Source organism: Dryobates pubescens, chromosome 24, assembly GCF_014839835.1.
Source record: "Dryobates pubescens isolate bDryPub1 chromosome 24, bDryPub1.pri, whole genome shotgun sequence".
NCBI classification, from domain to species: Eukaryota; Metazoa; Chordata; class Aves; order Piciformes; family Picidae; genus Dryobates; species Dryobates pubescens.
Genome location: NC_071635.1, coordinates 3,813,552 through 3,835,020, shown reverse-complemented (window position 1 = coordinate 3,835,020; position 21,469 = coordinate 3,813,552).

The window sequence follows — 21,469 nt, the reverse complement described above, 5'->3', positions numbered from 1 at the left end:
TGGAATCTACTATGAATTTCATAAATTCCTATTTGAAGGGTCTAAACCACACTTCAAAGCACAACAGTCAATGCAATATGAAGACCACCATGAACAGGTGAGAAGGCTCCTTAATGGCGCAGCAGCATTAAAAAGCATCCAGGCAGCATCTGTCTTGTCCAAGAGTTGCTGTGCTCACTCTAAACAGCTTTTTACTGACCAGCTGAGTCAAGTTTCTAGCAGCAGCAGCTCATCTGCAGGATGAATTTCTCGCTGCAGCAGATGTGAATCTGATCTTACAGGGGGTTTTAACACTTTGCTTCCACAAAGACATTCTTGCTTATTACTGCATGGGATGAGAAGCACAATCTGGTCCAAGGAAATGACTTTCAGTAATGTGCAAGCACCTACCCAGCTAATAAACCCTTGCATCTGTCAAATGAGGTGCTTGTTTTCTAGCAGGGTAGATAAACATTATTAGGATGCCAATACTGACAACTGTGTTCAGATTCTACACACAGAAGTAGAGCTTTTTTTTTTCTGAATGACAAAGAGAAATTAAAAAGCCTAATGTCAAACACACAGATTTAATTTCAGCAGAAAAGCTTTTGCTCATTTTTTCACTTGATGATGCTGGGGTTATTTCTTCCCTGCAGAATTTGTCATGTCAGAGAAACAGAGTTCTGACAGCATTAAAAAATGCAGAGAGTAAATTCTGTAGCTTTTCATTTCTCACTTTCATTCAAATGTCTGCACTGCTGGCATTGGCATGAAGCTTAAGAGAACATATCTGAGTAAGTTCTCTATGGTGAAAACAGATGAAAAGCAAGTAGTAAACACCATTTCTCAATACAGAATTTGACTTAGTTCACTTTTAAAACACAAAGCCTAAAACGAGCTTGGCTTTTAAGCCATACTGCACATTACTCCAATTACTTCACAGGCAAGTCCCAACAATCACACATATGGTTTATAATAGAGGAGTACAAGTCCTTGCTTCAGAAAGTGTATATTTAAAGTTCATTTTAGGGCATAATGACACTAAGTACTGTCTTGGTGAAGGCTTTTATTAAGTGTTTTTTTTAAGCAATCCCTAGGGCTGAATATAATCTGTTAAAAGCATCACAGATGAAGGAGCCCTGTGTATTTTTCAGACTGTTATATATGAGTTGCTAAGTTAGGTGATCCCAGTGAAGTCAAGGGCTAGTGTTCAACCCAAGAGGAAAACTAAGCTTCAAGTCCTTTCATTAGGACTTGAATAGGAGAAAGATTCTTAAATACAGACAAAAATATTACCATTACACATTATCTCTGTCCCATCTTAATAGGCAGCAGTTTAACCACATCAGAGTCTCAGATATTACTAATGTTATTAGAGGCCTGGAAAGAACTGACACAGAAACCACTGACAAGTCAGTGCTCCCACACCCAGCTCTATATCCAAACTGGGCTTTTTCCTCCACAGATACTTTTTATTGTCCTCTCCAACCAGCATGTCCCCCTGCCCACAGCTGCAAAGGTCAAGCCGATCACAAGATCAGCACTGTAGGCAGAACAAATCCAGGGATTCGGAAAGTGGGCAGATGCAAGAACTCCTGAAAGCGAGTTCACTTTCAGCAGGCATCACTCTGCTGAGGCCAGAGAGGAGAACCCAAGGTCTGCTGAGCTTAGGTGTACCTGTGGCTCATGCTAACATGCAGAGACCTGGAAGGACAAATCTAGAACACGTGTTGTTTCTCTGTCATGTTTCATGAGCCCCATGAACTCTGCAAACCTGGACTCCAGAAAAGAGTGGGCAGCTGAAGTCAAACAAATTCCTGGAAGGGTCAGAGGTAGCTCTTGGGGAACATGGGGATCCAGGAGCCATCAGAAGCCTCTCTCAAGATGATGGGAAATTGTCTTGGTATTTCTTCCCAAAAATACAGTGCCCTGTTGTGTTTGCTGCAATTTCTCCCTGGTTTTGTCATGTGAAGTGTTGACTTGTCTCTAACTCCTCCTGTCCTATGTACAAGCTTCTCTGTCCTATTTCCCCCCCCTATAAACTCTCCCCTTCTTCCCCTCACTCCATCTCCTGATTCCCCTTTGCTATTCTGCTTTTAGCTAAACTGAACCCAAATATATATATGTTTAATAATAACATGTTGTGCCTGTTTACCAACCCTCCTGCAGCTTGTTTGCTCTAGGCCTTCTGTTGCCCTGTGTGTGAATCATCCATTTAGGCAGCAAACTCTTGGGGAAAAGGACTGCCTGTGTTTCAAAGCCAAACGGAGCCTAGCACACAGAGGCCCATTCTTACTTATTATAATAACTTCATTAATGCTCTCATTTTTTTCTCACTTCTGGAGTGTTGGATGCTTGCTTTGTCTGCCTTGACTTCTCTACTAAATTCTCCAGCTAAAGTTGACAATCACCTTTGGCTACACAGGGAGCAATAGGCGTGATAAAGCAGAGCTTTGTGTTTGACACACAAACTTTGCAGGAAATCTTTGCTGTACATCAGCGACTATCAAATGTCATCCTGTGACTTCTGGCAGTTGACAGCCACTGGGAATGACACCCTTCATCCCAGAAATGCTTCACATTTGAAAAAATACATAAAAATTAAACATCTACTGTTTGAATAAGTTTAATTGCAACCAGTTGTGATGGAAGTGCAGGGCAGGCTCAGAGCACAGCAGCGACCAAAACAGGTCCTGCAAGCTCGCTATCTACAACACTGACACACATCCCTTCACCAGAGAGTTCCCTCCTTCCTCAGCTGATCCACACAATTCCTGTTCACACACACCCCCCCCTTTCACATGCAGTCTGTGAGGAAAATCAAGCCCTTGCCACACAAGCAAGAACTACTGTAATCCCAGTGCTGGTGAGGGGTGGCAGGAAGAGGAAAAGAATGGCCTGCTCCTGCTCCTCGACACCATAGGACACTCCGAGTTCTGCTTTTGCTAACAAAAGCTTCTTTTTCATTTAGGGTGGGGGGTGGGAAATCTCCTTTTATTCTCTAGCCTTTGAAGGGCTTACATCATGGCTTCTTCAGTTTCAGGATTTTAGAGAAAACAAGCTTTCTGCTGGGCTGCTCAAATGACTGTTAGTAACTAAGAATTCCTGGGAGTGTTTATTCTATGCTCTTTCTTCTTCTATTGCTGGTGAAGGTACCTTCTAATAATGACTCATCTCATGAAGAAACAAAACCACAGCAGAAACCCTCCTACTCCTACAGTATCAATGTTACAAGAACCTGGGCATCTTTCCACCAAACAAGCCACTATACTTGTTTGGGTTTTTTTTAACCCTCTAATTAGACCCAAGGCTTCCAATGGAAAATCATAACAAGCTTCATATATGGCAGAGAACATCTTAACACAACTCTTTCATCATATACATACAAATATCATTTCATCATCAAGTTTTTGTCCAACAGGTGTCTCGAATGTGAAGAGAGGAATAATTTGTGAGAAGGGACAGAAGTCTACCTGAAAGGTGGTTGTAGACAGGAAGAGGTTGGTATCTTCTCCCAGGCAACCAGCACCAGAACAAGGGGACACAGTCTCAAGCTGTGCCAGAGGAGGTTTAGACTCGAGGTGAGGAAAAAGTTCTTCACTGAGCAAGTCATTCATCATTGGAATGGGCTGCCCAGGGAGGTGGTGGAGTCACCATCCCTGGAGGTGTTCAAGGGGAGACTGGACGTGGCACTTGGTGCCATGGTCTAGTCGTGAGGTCTGTTGGGACAGGTTGGACTTGATGATCCTTGGGGTCTCTTCCAACCTTAGTTATACTGTGATACATTGGCACTAGCCCTATCTTTTTTCACCCCCACAATCAAATAGTAAAAGTAACAACACAGAATCCCAGCACAATGGGAGTAGGAAGGGACCTCTGGAGTCCATTTCCACTGCTACAGCAGGGTCCCCCACAGCAGGTTGCCCAGAATCACAGTGGCCAGGTGGGTTTGGAATCTCTCCAGATAAGGTGACTCCACAACCTCCCTGGGCAGCCTGTTCCTGGGCTCCAGCTCCTCAAAGCAAAGACATCTATCCTTATTTTTTCTAAAGATGTCTGCACACAATTCCTGTGATACTTTTTCTTTCGCTTTACATGTGTGAACCTCAGCTTTGAGAAACCCTAAGCTGAAAATACTTAGAGCCACATTTTTCTCCCTGGCTCTGCCAGCACAGGAGGATTTGAGCACTCTCCTCTTGGAGGTTAATTCACCTGCCTGTTTATCTACTGCAGCAGGGCACATAACAGATTTGTTGTGATAACAACAAGTGACACCATGTTAGAATTTCTCAAGTTTTAACCCAGCTAAGAGTCCTTCTGCAAATGGTCTTTAAAGCTGATCGGAGCAGAGCTGCTGCTGGAAGCTAAGCACAGGATTTGGTCTGTGCCTGGATAGGTCAATATTAAAGCTCCCTGCAGATAAACATGTTTATTTTAAAATAAGATCTCCCATTATCCACATGATGCATATCACAAGCCAAGGCAACTTGTGTGGAGGGGCCTGACCTGAAAAACCCTTTTCAGTTTGTACATATCTGCTCAGCCCCCAAACTAGAGGTATCTGAGGACAGCTTTAACATCAATGTATTTATGAGAGCTGCAGAAGTGTCAGTACATTTGTGGTCAGTGGCACACAATAAAAGAGGGCAGAAAATAAAAGATGTGAATTATTTTGCCAGCTATGTAATTGTTTCATCTGAAGGACACTCACTAATACAAATCAGCTATGACTAACTGTAGCCTACAAAGCGGAACATCAGACCCTGAAAAGCAAGTCAGTCTCTGGGAGACACAGCACTAGACTTTGTTAAATGTGTTTTGTCTGTGAAAATAAATTGCAGTAAAAACTGCTAAGAGAGGTGAGCAGTAAAATTCAAGTAGAAAGGAGTTCTTACAGTTTGTGTCCTTATTTTCATTAACTAATCCCCACCAGTGCTTATCATCCTAATCTCTCAATGTTATACGAAGAAAGGAGACGGAATGTAAAATGGACCTGAAGGAATCTGCAGCCAGAAACAAGCCTCAGTCCAAACCCAAAAGAGACTTTACTTCATCTCACCAGCCAGGATGAAAAACCTACACACCAAACCCTTGAAAACATGAATGTAATCTGATTGCTCAGATGGTTGCTCCCTCTATCTGCCCAGCCCCTCAAGCTCTGGCTTGACACAGGTTCTTTCTGTCTTTCCCCTATCAGAGTACTTTGCAAACAGCAAATATAGATCCTTCAGGATTTATTAAAAGATTTGCTTTGGATCAGAACATTAGGAATCAGTCCCTGATGCAACATAGGTAGACAACAGTGCTCATGAATTCAGACTGATTGCAGTGAAAGTTTCTCATCCTGGCAACACCGTTGCCATAGTGATCCTGGCTGAGCAGATATTCTTAGCAACCGTTCCTAACTCCCACCCCAGTGCTCCTGGGTTCCTCCAAAACGAGCTGCATAACCTCATTTCCAGAACCTTACCATCACCAGAAGAGCCACCAGAGTGGAGTGGGCTCATGAACTGAAGTGCCTTCTCTGCAAGTACCACACCTGCCATCGGATATGTGATCCCACAGCACCTCTGTGACTCCAACCACACCAATTGTGTTTGGCAACCGCCTTCAGTTCCTGCCAGAAGCTGCATGAAGCCACAGCTCCTCACAGCTGGACTTTCCTCTACTTGCAACAGCAGTGACAGAAATAGGAGTGCTTAGACCCAAAATAAAATCTGAGTTTTCATGTGGATTCAGCTTAGGATGGAATGAATCACATTTCTTCACTCAGGTGATGCAGTATGGATTTCATCTGGGAATGCAAATGGGAATAGTAGAGAATAGTACTCATAGCAGGGGAAGAGGGGAAGTGAAATGGATCCAGTGGCTACTACTTACAAACAGATTTAGAGCTGCTACCTGCTAGCAAACCTGGATGTGCTAACACTAGGCATACTAGATAGTGCCAACAGCAGTGAATTTGGCATGACTGACAGGTCCCATGAAGCCTGATGGACCAGCTGCTCTGTTCTGGGTAGGTACCCAGCGTATGACTTACAAGACTTGTAAAGAAGAACACTGCAACTGCTTGGAATAAACAATAAATTACTAAGCATAAACCATGTGAAATCAGACCTTCAAGAAGGTCTCTTCAAAGGTAAAGTTTGTAGGACACAAGCAAACAGAAATCATGAGCTAACTGCCCAGCCTGAACTGAAAGAACCCAAGTACAAAGAAACACAATTTAGAAGCCCTTGCCAAAGAGCAATTTTCAAGAAGGTATCTTCAGTTTCATGGTGAAGTCTCATCTATTGCTACAGCAATGGCAAGCCTCAGCCAAGATCAGGGTCCAAAATGTGTTCAGGCTATGAATGAGGAATGAATGACTGTCACTAAAGGAGGTACTTCAGTGGAATGAATGATTGTCAGTAAAAGAGGTACTTTGGTGTTTCCAGACAAGAAAGCTCCCAATAAATCTCTGGCTTCCTTCAAAACAGAAATCCTTGAGCACTCCCTGTTGCAATGATAACGTTTCCTAGTTTGGACACATGACATTTGCAGCTTGCAAGGAACATAGCAGGAGAACAACGGCAGCTTGGCAATGAGCCTGATCTTGACCCCACACCAACATGTACCAAAAGGAACTTTGATCAGCTTTCCAGAGTCACATCAGCTTGACCTCAATATACATAAATGAAATGGAGATTAGGCCTGACATTTCAGCTTTGCTACTTTTTTTTCTGAAGTGGAAATTAAGCAGAATTCTGCCAGATGCTTAGCTAATACACAGATGATTTGATAAATATCAGCAAGTGCTTTACTTTTTCATTTCCTGCATATTTCTACTCAGAGGGATCCTGAGAAGATGCAGGACATGGAGCTGCAAAGAGCCCAACTAGACTGTATTTACTTGGGCAGATTTTGTGGTCTCTTTCAAGTGTGCTAAATATAGCTGATTATTTTTCTTTCTAGCCTAGAAAAGGAAAATCACAGCTGACACAGATTTCTTCTCAGCAGTTGCCTGCAAGCCCTGCTTGCAGATCTCTTCCCACGGTGAAGAACAGGCAGCGTATTCCTGTGGTTGTAGGTGCTCTGACCACACACTGGGCTAACCACCACACACTGGGCTAACCACCACACACTGGGCTAACCACCACACACTGGGCTAACCACCACACACTGGGCTAACCACCACACAGTGTTTTCTGTTCCAAAATTAAACACAGATAATAAAAGGGAAATGCTTCACGTTAGGTACCAGTGCAATCTAGTTGCAATTTAATCTAGGAATAGAAAAGATATTCCATATACCATATCACAGAATGGCCCAGGATGGAAGGAACCTTAGAGATCATCTACTCCAACCTCCCCACCTTGAGCCAGGACACCTCTCAACCAGATTCGGCTGCTCAAGGCCTTGAACACTCCCAGGGAGGAAGCATTCACAACTTTCCTGGGCAACCTGTTTCAGAATCTCATCACCCTTGTACCAAAGAACTTCTTCCTGAGACCCAGTCTAAACCAACTCTTGCTCAACTTCAAACTATTCCCCTTTGTCCTATTGCTAGACATCCTTATGAAAAGTCCCTCTCCAGCCTTCATGTAGGATCCCTTCAGGTACTGGAAAGCAGCTCTAAGCTCTCCCCAGAGTATTCTCTTCCCTGAGGTGCTCCAGCCTTGGGATCATCTTTGTGGCCTCCTCTGGACTTACTCCAGCAGCTCTGTGTTCTTCTGCTGGGGACACCAGAACTGGAGGCAGGACTGGAGAGGGGGTCTCAGCATGGGCAGAATCCCTTCTCTTGCCCTGCTGGCCACACTCCCTTGGCTGCAGCCCAGCACACAGCTGCCTGCTGTGCTGCATGAGGGCACTGCTGGCTCATGGGAAGCTTCTCATCCATCAACATCCCCAAGTCTCTTTCTTCAGAGCTAGTCTACCCACTCTGCACCCAGCAGATTGGCCTGACCCAGATGCAGGACCTTGCACTTGTTGAACCTCTTGCATATCATCATACATCATATCACATCCTAATGAACCACTGGGCTTCATTTAATATATTCTCTGTCTAGAATCAAAGCACAGGTTGCATGTATTTTGGTAGCAAATTTATACAAATCAAATAAAGCTTCATGGCTTTTTGTTCTTCCTTTTTTTTTTAAGGCTAAAGAACAGCCAGTTGACACTTTGATGATGCTGAGCCAGAACCACCATGCTGGCAACCTATACATGATTTATGTGGGTCATTTTAATTCTAAACAGGTGCAGAGACATGTTCAAGATTCCATACTAAAACCAGCAGATTCTCCAATTTTTTAACTTTCATTAAGTGGGTTTAATAAATAAATAAGCTGAAGGTGCCACTATATACTCAATACAACTTATCCTCCTTACTTGCAATAATCTCCTTCCAAAGCCCTGTTTTTCAAGGTGAGGAAATGCTAAAAGCTTTGCACTAGCAGCATATGGTGCATTACACAAACTCATGCCACACAAAGAAGCGGTGCTAAGAGAACATTATGCTTGCAAATCCATAAGCTCAAAGAGTGGCAAAGCTAGAATTAGACAGTTTCAATCTGCCCTTTTGTGTATATCTATATTGTGCATCACAATACCATAGAACAGAGTCTTTTTTTACCCCTGGTAATTAGGGGATGCCTCATCCAGTCTCTATTTCTTCACTCCATTTTTGGCTCTGTTCTTTCCTTTTATCTGTCCTTTGACAGTGTCTGTCCAGCACCACAGCCATTATTCCTCTCTGCCCGGTCCATGTGTGCCCAGCTCCCAGCTGTTCCCACTCCTTGGCTTCACTCTGACCCAGAATGCCCATGCAACCTTCCATCTCCTGGGCAGTTCTCTCCTAGCTCCTCCACACAGCTCACCACCACTCCATCTTACTGCAGATGGTCAGTCAGGTTACCTACAGCTTCCCTGACTTTTCTGCCTCAGCAGGCCATGGCAGCTAGAGCAAAGCTGCTCTGCTTTACCAGGGAGCAGAAGGTACCCCTCACTTCTGACAATATTTGCATATAAGGTATGAAGGCTTATTTTCAGCAGAAACTCTCACAGAGAAATCACACATCAGGCTCCTGAGAATTTCCTCAAGGAAATTTGGAGCTCATTAATATGACTCCTAAGGCTATTTGCACAAGTGCAGCTCTAAAGCAATCCTTCCAGTAAGAACCCTGATGGATTCCACAATTCATTAGCACCACAGTGGGAAATGTATCTCTTTTTCATCCATTACAACTGATGTGCAGCTTGTGTGCAGCGACTTCAAAACATCTGCAAAGATGTGAACTGCAAGAGGTCGGTGGAAATAAAGTGTTGAAAACAAAGTGATGCAAATTGTACCCATTGTTAAACATAAGTCAGCCATGGCAACTGTTTGAGGCAGAAACTCCAGCCTCATTTCTCTGCTATAAATCTGACATAACTGAATCAGCAGCCAGATCCTAGACTCATTAAAACTAATTATTCCAGCAGTTCAGGTAAAAGAAAATTAAACCTTTGACCTAAGAAAACTCACAGGGAATTCAACTCCAAGCCAAAGGAACCACAGAGTAGTAGAATAAGTCAGGTTGGAAGGGACTTGGGGAGCTCATCTCAGCAGCACTCAAAACAGGTCCAATCCAACCAGGCTGTCCAGGACAGTGTCCAGACAAATACTGACCACCTCCAAGGACATAGGTGCCACAGCCTCTCTGAGCAAACTTTTCCAGTGCTTGGCCTTCAACTCTCATAGAGGAGGCATCCACAACGTCCCTGGGCAGCCTATTCCAGAGTCCCACCACCCTCATACTGAAGAACTTCTTCCTAAGATTCAGTCTAAACTTACTCTTCCTCAGCTTAAAACCATTCCCCCTTGCCCTGTTGGTAGACACCCTTAGGAAAAATCCCTCTGCAGCCTTTCTGTGGGATCCCTTCAGGTACTGGAAGGCTCTAAGGTTCCCTTGCCTCGTTCTGGGAGCAGGTTTAGGGTTTGATCCTGCAAACCTGCACAGATTTGTGCTTTTATCTTTGGAGACACATTTGCAAATGTAGCTCCATCTGTTATTAGTCAGGAAAGAAACAGATTTAGCTTCTTAAATCTTGTCTCCTACAACTATAAACCTTAAGCTATAATCAAATAAAAGCCATAGAGCTCATAGGAATTTCTCCAAAGACATAACTTTGAGGAAATATTTTCAAACAGGAGAGAAGCCTGAGACTGATTTTCTGGAAGTTCTGTGTTTGCAGAAAGACAGTGATTGACCTACTTACTGGATCTTTTGGAGGAGCAAACCTTGGATGGGATGTTAGCCTGTCCCACAGTGCCTGATTAACACTCTGTTTTCAGAACTTACTTCTCTGAGACCAAAGGGAACAGACAGGAGTCTCCCCAGATTTTTCAGTGTCTTTTTTGCACATTTAATTTTTCAAGATGTCAGTTTTTCAGTCACTGCTAAGCCTTGAGCACTAACCCAAAGTAAATAAATACATACACAAATACAGGGAGATTATTATAAAAACCCTTCTGGGATATGCCCTACATAGCAGAGAGAGGCCAAGATTTTATACATATTTAGCTGAATTATTCTAAAAGTCTCCTTGATAACTGAGATGTGAGGTAAAATTAATTGAATTACCCAAACCAATCACCAAAAGGTTCTGTATTAGACCATCATTCTCATGATTCTGCTTGCAAGGTGAACCAGAGCTGGACTCCATGATGCGGGAGAGCTTTGCAAGGAACCACCTCCACCCAAACACCACCAAGTCAGTGTATAAAGGGAGGAGCCCCACTAACCTTAGTGTCTGCCTGGTTTGCCCTGGTGGATTCTGCTTTCTGACAGGCAGCAATGGTAGGAGCTGCCTGGGAATTGTGAGGCTCATGGCCATGGCACAGAAGCCAGAGAAGAATCACAGAATGATTTGGGTTGGAAGGGACCTCCAAAAGTCATCTAGTCCAACCCCTCCTGCAGTAAGCAGAGACATCCTCCACCAGATCAGGTTGCTCAGAGCCTTCTCCAGCCTGACTTTGAATATCTCCAGGGATGGGGTCTCAACCACCTCTCTGAACAACTCATACCAGTGTTCTACCACCCTCATGGTGCAGAACATCCAATCTAAATCTATTCTTTAATTTCAAACCACTGCCCCTTGTCCTTTCACTACAGGCCTTTGGAAACCAGTCTCTCTCCATCCTTCTTGTAGGCTGGTACCAAGAACCGATCAAAGCATCAAGTGCCACAGCAGGAGCAGGGGTGAAACAGAGTTAAGAAGGGGAAGACTTGTTGGAAGAACAAAGAGCATCAGATAATAAAAATATCCAGGTAGAGCAGTGAGATGTTTACAAAGCAAAGCAGAAGTGTAAAGTCTAATTCTGAAGAGAGCAGTTCTGAAATGACAATGCAGCCACCACTCCCAGGACACTAGCTACCCTCTCATTAAACTCTAGCTATATATAAACATCCAAACAACAACTCAGCACTTCAGCAATCTTTTTAATCTTCCAACTATTAAAAAAAAAAATACATGAAAGGGAACAAAAGCAGGTTGTCTTTACTTTTCTTTACCTGGAAAATCCCACCAGGCAAGCAAAAGCCACAGAAATGCTGTGCTATCGAAGTATGTTGCAGTGAGAATATTCAATGGTAGAATTATTAATGTCAGCCTGCTGTAACTCAAGATGGCCTGAAAATCTAACAGCATCTAAAACCCCATGATGGATTTGTTGTTCCTTCACATGAGGCTGCTGGTTCTGATCACTTTAATTGGTTACTATTTGCAATAGCATATTTAGGGAAATAGGACAATAAATTATGTAGCTAATGATGTGGTCACACAAATCAGATAAACATCATATTACCATGGCTAGGAAACTGCCTGCTGTTCTGCTTGGGACTTCAGCAGGGGAGGGGGGAAAAAAGAAGAAAATCTGTCCCAAAGCCAGTGAATCTTGATGTTATTTTAATGGGGGTGCTTCATTTAGCTGGCTGCCCCTTAGGCACACCCTGCTGAGACGCCAGTGTGTTGCAGGGTTATTGCAGAGGCAGAGAAAAGCAGAACCAGCAGGGACACAGGGCAGGAAGACCCAACTGCTGCATCCCCTAGGACAGTGAGGAAGGAGGATCTGGGGTCTCCTAGCCCAGCATTTCAAATCTTTTTCACTCCTGGGCCCACCTGAAACTGCTAAGTCAGAGGCTCTACCAAATGTACACTAGTTTAAACCAGTTGACTAAAATTAGTTGACTAATTAGTCAATGCAGTAAGTCAGTAAAGGTGAAAATAGTTTATTTGTAAGTATTAACTGTGGTTTCAGGATATCTGCCAGAGGGAAAGAAACAATGACTTCTCCCAACACTGCCTTAAGATCATGGAACTGTGCAGAAAAAAAGAAGCCCAGAAAGCGTGCAGCACTCTGTTTTTCCTACCCCCAGTTTCCTCTTCCCACTCTAATTTCTCTCCAGACATTGAAAAGGCTCATTGTAAATACAATTGAGTGGGTGATGTGGTATATTCAGCTTTGGTTCACAGGAGATTTGACTCTGGGTCAAAAGATTTCCTCGGTAAATTTTCCTTTCCCTTGGTGTGACATCTAGATACTAATGGGGAACTCCTGGTGTTCAGAAGAGGACAGAGATTCACATCAATGTGATTCCTCTCATTTTTGATGTATTCTTTCCACTGAGTTGCTGCAGGGAATGCAGGGAAGAAAATGCTGTTATAAAAAACAGGGCAAAATTTTGCTGTCACAGAAATAATGGAGTGACTCCTGAGGAGGAAGCAGGAATTCTCCAGCATATCCTCAGCTCATTTCAAACTGAGCTGATCCTTCGCAACGTTAGTTGTCAGAGGACAGCCTCTTGTTACAAATAAATAACCTGAAAAGAGGTCTAGCTGTGCTTTGCCTAACAATTGCCAGCTAAAACTTTGCCAGCATGTTGTGTACAGTGTAACTGAAATTTGCATCACTCCACAGAAACAGGTCAAGGATCTAATTTACCTACTTATCATTAGAAGAAGTAAATGAGCTTCATGCAAAACTTTTTACTCTAAATAGATTAGAATAGAATTAACCAGCTTGGAAAAGACCTTTGAGATCATCGAGTCCAACCTATCATCCAACACCATCTAATCAACTAAACCATGGCACCAAGCACCCCATCCAGTCTCTTCTTAAACACCTCCAGTGATGGTGACTCCACCACCTCCCTGGGCAGCACATTCCAACAGCCAATCACTCTTTCCATGAAGAACTTCTTCCTAACATCCAGCCTAAACCTACCCTGGCACAGCTTGAGACTGTGTCCTCTTGTTCCGGTGCTGGGTGCCTGGGAGAAGAGACCAACCCCCACCTGACTACAACCTCCCTTCAGGTAGTTGTAGAGAGCAAGAAGGTCTCCCCTGAGCCTCTTCTCCAGGCTAAGCAACCCCAGCTCCCTCAGCCTCTCCTCGTATTAGCATTTGTAGAAGTAACATTAACTCAGTGAGCTCAACTTATTTAACTTTGAAATTTCCTTCAAAGTCCAAAGCTAAGATGCTGTGAAAACAGAAGCTGAGATCATTGGATCAGATCTGTGCCAGAAACGTAGCCTCTGTAAGAAGAGAGCATCTTTAATGTTCTTGGGCTTGTTACCAGCTGATGGCCATATGGCTCTGTGCCACAGTCAATAGCTATTGACCTACCTTGAGATTATGATAGCTTGTAAGAAAGATTCTGTAACTCATTTGAGCATCACCTTTCAACTCCAGTAGCTTGTTAAAAACAAAAGAGTCTAGGTTCTAGTTGGTAAATGAAGTGAAAAGACCTCCATAAGCCTAGTTCAATGCCAGGAAATGGTTCGTTGACACTAACAATACTCATTAATCTGCCCACACCACCAGGAGCTTGTATTTGTCATGGCTATAGTGATAAATTGTTCTTGAGAAGCATTTACTCTGAGTTCGCTCACCACATGCACAGTATGGACAGGGACAAAACTAAGAGCACTACCAAAGCAACAGTGGTGCTTTGCTGGTGTCCTGCTCTCACAGAGCTGCTCAGAGCCAAACCTGCAGTTCCCAGGTTATACCTGGCAGCTGCAGCAGTTCGCCAGAGCTTTCTGGTGACGGAGGAAAACATTCTGGGCACGGCACAATGGAAACCAATCCCTCACAGCGTTTTAAAGCAAATCACAACAACAACACTATGAAAACCCACTAAAAGATAGGCATGAGAAAATCCCTACTCCAAAGCAGTTACAAACAGCCAAATAAAGAACCCTGGTGTGTTTCCATGTCAACCTGATGCACAGGAAAAAGAACGGATGCAAACGGGCATCATTACCCAGAGAATGATGTAAACTAAGGGCAGTTATGACTTTAGTTTGCTCAGGCTTCCCCAGAAATTAATATTTGCTTTGAAATGATACATTAATTATACATTAGAATAATAGCATAAGTATTCTGCAAGCATGAAGAGACACCTTCCTCTGCCTCTATCTTTATTTCAAGAGGTTCATAACCTCAAGAACTCTCCAAAGGGGGGGCTGGGGGGAGAAGTGATGAACATGACTGTAAAGGGAGAAAGCTGATGTTCAAAAAACCCAGAACAACAAAAGCCTTGGGAATATCAATAATGCATAGTTAATACCACAGCTCAAAGGCTTGTCAGGAGCCGTGCAAGCCCAGGTTAATTTTGCAGAGCCAATAAAATGAGAACAACAGCAGGCTTGTTTGTACTGACAATAAAGCCATAAAACAGCAGCACACCAAATAAAAAGGTACAGCAAAAGGAAAGGAAAGTAGATTGACTATATTTCAAATTGAAAACCTAAACCAAAACCAAAACAAGAACAAACAGCAAAGAAGAAAGTTTTTATGCGATGCCATGATATATTGTGTCAGATTTCTTATCCTGGTTCCTCTCTCAAATGTTTTCTGTTTCCTCCAAGCCAGCATGTCCAGTAACTCACACCACTAGTTCTCTGAGGTTGGAAGCAAGGAGAAGTTCACGTTACTGCAAGCACAGCAAGATATAAGTCCCAAAGTGGGACAATTTAACTGCCAGAAGGAGCAAGCCTCCCCTCTTGCTCCTCCCCAAGCAGCACTTATTTTCCTGCAGCCAGGCAAGTTTTCCCCTCAGCTTTTATCCTCTCCACTTTGTGCAATTCAGCTTTTCCATGCACATATCATGCTTGCATATGGCCAAACAGAGAAACACAAGGTGCCTAAAATTAGAGCTCAGGTGCAGCCTCCAGGTAACAGAGATGAGCTACACTTCACAGCTTTAAGGTAGAAGGAATTCTAGAAGCATATCAGAAAAGGTTTACTTTCCTCCTTGGGGAGAAAACTGGTAGCTGTAGCTTTGCACAGAGCTTGGACAACATGTGTTCTTTACTCTGAAACTAAAAGCTAAGAAGGAGGCAACCTCCTGAAAACTTGAAGAGCTCTTTCTCACATTGCATTGTACAGGGACAGACCCAAGGTGGTTTGGAAAGATGGTAGAATGTAGCAGAGTGCTCCTTAGGTTTTCTAAATAAACAGAAACATTTTATTTCCTGTAAAAGGACTCCTGACACACTGATATTTCTGCCAGTTGACAGATGGCCTTGCAAGACCAAAAGTGAGGAGATGAGCTGTGACAGAATGTGCTTTTTTTCTGTCATTTTAATTAATACTAACAATATTGAACCACGTTGATCAAACAATATGCCACAATTTGAATTTGAGGATATCTGTATTATTCATAGGCAAGCTTAGTATTTGGTCTGCTCTGCATGTCAGACCTAATGCTGAAGGTGATGCCTTGTTCTAAATCATTCAGAGTAGAAGCATTCAGCTACAAAATCATGAGGAACTACTGGTTGTCTTTCTCCTTACTGGATATGTGCCAGTGGAAATGAGTGGCAGTTAGGAGCTTAAATAACTTCAAAAAACTCTCTTAAATGCCATAGTAAGATGCTTTATGATGCATCAGGATTGAAAAATCTAAATGCAAGCCACATTTACTTCATTTTCTTCTCAAATTCTTCATTTACCTGATGTGTAAAGTGTAAAGACAAAATACCAAAAAGCAGGTTTATGTCTGCCTCATGTGTCAGTACTGGAGCATGCACTACAACTGTATGTCAGAAAAATGTGCAGCATAGAGCACTGGAATGCTGTGCAGTAGTCAGAGGCGATGTGCTTCAATCTAGCTAACTCCATCTTGCTTTTAACACATCATTTCCTCTGGGCTGTCAAACTTGGGCTCAGCTTTCACATACTACACTGTGCTGCTGGTCCAAATGAAAATAAACGAGAGCTCCCTGACCTTGCCATTGCTTTTTTCTAGTCACCTGATGGCACAGATAAGCATAGAGTGGAAAGTGTCTCATTAAAATCTAGCTAAATCGAGGAAAGCAAAGCACTTTCTACTGATTGAATTTTACCCAGGGCTGACAGATTGCTGCTGCAACAGAGTTGCATTTTTACTCCTGACACACTCATACTGGTTTGTTCTACAAGCATCTGAAAATCTGGAGAGCAGGCTTTTATAGCAGGAAGTCACCAGTTCAAAGTAGATTCTCCCATATGTACAACTGTTTGTTCTCTATTTCCATTTCAATACATGCACTTACTTCTTGTGTACACCAATTAAAAAACTCCACAACTCTGCTGAAGTGGTGGAACAGGGAATTTAACCCAAAGCCATCTTCACTGTAACTCACACTTTTAAGTCACTCTTTGGCGTGAACACGGACTGCTAAAATTATCTTTCCTCTGAATTAGTTACCAGGGTTAGGCTGCTGGTTTGCTTTACACAGTTGATGCTGGTTCTGGAAAACACCAAGCAAGTAATTTCATCTGAGATTCCCAGCCCATGAAGATAGCAAAAAATTATGATCATGTTCATTTCACAGAGAAGTGAAGTTGATTGACAAAGGCTCTCTCTCATGAGGGACAAAGTACTACAAATCAAACCCCTCCTGCCTTCCTCACATCCACAGATAGAACTTGGCCAACCACAAAATTAATGTAATCCATGGTCACAGGCTCTTCCCTTTGTGGTTATGGAGTGGAACAATCAGCTGTCAACTTGTTTATAGCACAAGACAAAACCTCATTAAATTGTATTTCTTTCCTTAAACACATTCATCTATGAGCATTGACAACATGAAATCTCATGGATCATCAACTCCATTGTAAAATACAGAGGCAGTATTCAAACCTGGGGGGGGGGGGTGGGGAAGGAAAGATATATATAGTAACCAACTTGCAAGATTGGCTTTTAATAAACCTCTTTATAAAAATTATATGGTCTCTATAAGACACCATGAGTTCCCTACTAACAAGCAACTGACCTATTAGAACACATGCAATTTTTATTTCACTCTATCCTGCCCTCAGCAGATATCTGAAGCAAGGGTAAACAACACAAGAAAGGCTTCCAACTATGTCTCTAGAGAGGTTTGCAGTAACACTGGGGGTCTACAGGAAAAGGGGCTCATTTCATTCCAGGACAAGTATCCTCTTACTGCAATAGCAGCACAAAACTGCTGCAGGCCTCTCTGAAGAGACCAGCGACAAAAATGCTACAAAATAGTTCGAAGAGCTACTAAGAACAACAGCTAAGAGTAGCAGAGTTGTGCTTCTGGTGGGTGTTTCAAAGAGTAGACCAGCACTTAACTGCTCATTTCTGCAGATGGAGATGTTCAGTCAGACAGCGAGATGTGGTCCAGCATCACAGACATCTCCAGGTCCCTGCGGTACCAGAGGAACAGCTACAGTCCCTCCATTAATATCCAAAGGAAGAAGCTGCTGCACAGCAGCAGGGACTCTTCACTAATAACTTGCTTGTTAAGTGTTGTGACTACAAACACCCAAAAATCCCTGTAACTGTGCAGCAGCATTTTGACATGCCAGCTGCAGTGAAGAGGCACCCTGGATAACAGACACCCTTCTGCTAATTACATTGTAGGACTTGGGTAATTACTGGATTTATGCATTTCACCACCATTCATTGCTTACCTATAACTTAAAACCCACCTTTAATTATTTCTGCAACTGGAAATAACTGCATATAATATAGTTGAAGCTCTGAAATAAATGCTACTTCCTCAAAAATACAAAAGGGCTAAAAATAGTTTGGAACTCTTACTGAATGATTCCTCTTTTCTACAATAATTTGCAGTATGATGATGAACTGAGAGGGAAAAAAAATAGAATAGAAAATTCAGCATACCAAGGCAAACTTTAGTCAAAGGAACATGAAGTGACTGCATTGTGTCACAAAGATGAAAATCAAATCACACAGAGCTGAAATGGAAATTCTTTCAGTTCTATCAAACATTAAAGTGATACAAAGTTCAGGGTAGGTCTCTGAAATGGGTTTTTAATCAACTTATTTTATTCATTCTCTAGTGGTATAATTGCTCTCCACATGAAGAGCGAGAAAACAGAAAGCTGTCAAAACATTTTTCATAAAGTAATCTTGCAAGACAAAAGAGTCATGAAACACAGCAAGTGTCAAGAGGACACAAGCTGCAAGGGTGGATTAGCTGGTTTGACGCCGTGTCTAGAGGATCTGATCCATCAGCACACGAAGATTAGAAATTGCTTTGCTACAGCTATGGCTCTATCCCCTCCCTTTTGTGTAATTATGACTTTTAAACTTCAGGTTGAGTTCTGATGGATCCCTGAATGATCAGCTGCAAGTGAAAATGCAAAGCAGTAAAAAGAGAACTGCTGCTAATAATACACATGGAGGCAATATTGGAGTTAAGCCACCTATTAGCTCTGTTTACAAAGCAAGGAAACCAACAACGCTTAGGAGTTTCTGCATTTCACTTTCCCCATCAGGAGAAAGACTAGTTATACTAAATTAATAAGAAACTTGGCCTTTATATGAAACGGTACAAGGGAATTTCTTTTGTGCCACAGCTGTAGTGGAATATTTATGAGCACTGGGAATCGGGGCAGTCAGGATTACGACAAACGGAGGTCACAGAGGGTAGGAGTGCAAGGTTACATCGGTTGGGGTTTGCTTTTTGGTTGGTTTTTTATTGATTGCATGCAACCATGCATCTTCACAGATATTTGTGTTGTCCTGGGGAAACCAAGAATTGTTATGAATTTCTTTGGAGGTGACCTGGATGTAGGTAAGCATATTACTTATTCCAAATCAATACCTCATTTGGACTAGTTTTCCTACACGCAGGAAGACCCCACTGCTCACACACGTGGCTTTTTTAACTGCAAAACTGCTTGAAGCTAGAAATCAAAAGTGGAGTCTGACAAAGAGATCACACTGTGCTGGACACATCAGAAAAGTAATAATCAGGTGGACAGACACAGTAGCAGTCACTGCAGGAAGAATGTTTTAATATACTTTTGATTCCTTCTACAGCTACTGAACCCTTTCAAACAGCAACCAAAGCACAAAGCTTCCTTTCTCAGGTCCAGTCTGCAGAGCATTAAAATCCAAACCTGCAGACAAGAAGAAAACACGCTGACCTTCAGCAGCTTGTTTGCCCACAAGTTGGTGCTGGATCCTTTCACACTTTAATTGGTGAGAAAAATCAGGTTTAGGGTAATAGGGGAACACACACACTCCTCTTTTGTCCTTTTCCTTTATATACACATAAATGACCCAATTTAGCTGAGCACTGAGGGAATCTCCTGAGACAGGCAAAGTTCATGGAAATATTCATAGGAGGAAAGGTATGTCATTATGCCCAGGCACTGCCTCTGAGGCTGTAATTAGAACAATACCTCTCTTTTAGCAGATGGGTCCTCTTGGCCTCTTTCCAGCCTACACTTGATGTTGTCTGTTGTGGCAACCCAAACTGTGAATGAAGTGAGTAAAATGAAACGTTTCCTAGTGTACCTTTGGACAGATCCAACTCAATCCATATCATATGTGAATACAATTTTTCAGTAAGAGGCACAACAGCTCAATAAATTGGTAACTGGCTAGAGGATCACCCACACAAGGATGGCTGGATCAAAGCTCCTTCAGCAATGCAGAGAGAGAGTCATTATTCTGTGACAAGCTTGTGATCCCTTTATGATGACTCCAAGCCATAAGAAATATGACTACAAACAGAGTCTTTGTCGGCAACCTTAGCAGGAAGATCAGAAAAGAAATGAATGACCTGTTCTGTACCTTCTTTAATGTCTCAGCCAAGTCAAAGCTAGCTAGGAAGTTGGTAGCACTCCTCTCTGCTGTCCTACCAGATAGAAACCTTTGTGGCTGTTCCATTTACCCTAATCACAGGTAATTTCTCCCCCCAGCCCTGCCAAACAAACCCAACAGAAAAGACAGTGATTCAGTTGGGCCTAGAAAATAGCTAGGAAGCAAACTAAAATTACAGTGTGTGTGGAGAAACAGCTAAGAGTGAAAGCTATCACACCAATAATTTGTGAAGACCAGAACATTTGACAATTCTGTGATTTTCAGGAACATAATAGCAGGCACTGTAGGAAAAGTGGCATCATAATCTTTTCTGTGCTGTTCCAGCAGCATTTCCCCAAATGACTCCCCTTTCCCTCCTGAAAAGAGCCAAATCCTGCACCAAAACACTGTTCAGACCTCAGAGCCACGCACTGCTTGGTCTCTCTGCAGCCAGCAGGTTGTCAATTAATAGAAACTGGGGAGGTGATCCAAGAGATGTGGAAATGTCTGTCAGGAACTCCCCAGAGCCCTCAGCCTCTTTTTACACAGACTACTGAAGAGCCATCAGATGGTGTCAATTTTCCCTCACTGTTACAGCTGAGCAAATAATGAGAAAAATGATATGCAAACATCCCAGCAACTTCTGTATGATTTTGCTCCAACTGTGTTCCCACATTCTCTATTGGATTATCACGGATGTTTTATGGGGAAACTTTGCTCTCAGCATTCTCTCAGGACCACAAAGTCAGTCTTACTACCAACAGCAATTTTCAGGGGAGGGAAAAAAAAATCATGCACAAAATTATTATAAACAGCAAACGAGTTTGTTAGAATGGCAATCTGTTTGCAGACAATCTGCAATCAAGAAAGAAGGGTAATTCATCAAGCAAATTGTTACTGAAAATTGTCTTCCTCAGCTCTAATTACAGAGAGTGCTTGGAAACTGAGGTAAGAGACTTTGCTGAGTCCTAGCACCAATTCCCTGGTTTATCCACTTGCCCCAAAATGTAAATTTTCTTTAGGAATTACTTTGTGTGTGGAACAAGTAGCAAAAAGCATGGAACCCCTAGTAATAAAGAGCTTCAGTGTCTTGTAAGAGGTGTTCAGAGTGGCTTTGGCACTGGTTCAGGCCTGTTGGATTGCTTTGATTCGGCCATAGCCTACATGAACATTGCTACTCCCTACCAGACACCTACTCCATTTTGGAAGCTGGTAATAAAAAAAATAATAATAATTTTAAACCCCCCCACACCTCCTGGAATGATTTAGAAGGAAGATCAGTCATTCTGGCAGAATCATTTCTGTCTGGCATGTAATTAGTTTACTTGGGGGAAGTGATTTGCTCCCTATTCGTCTACAAGCTTTTCTGTCTGCTCAGTGCATCCTGAGAG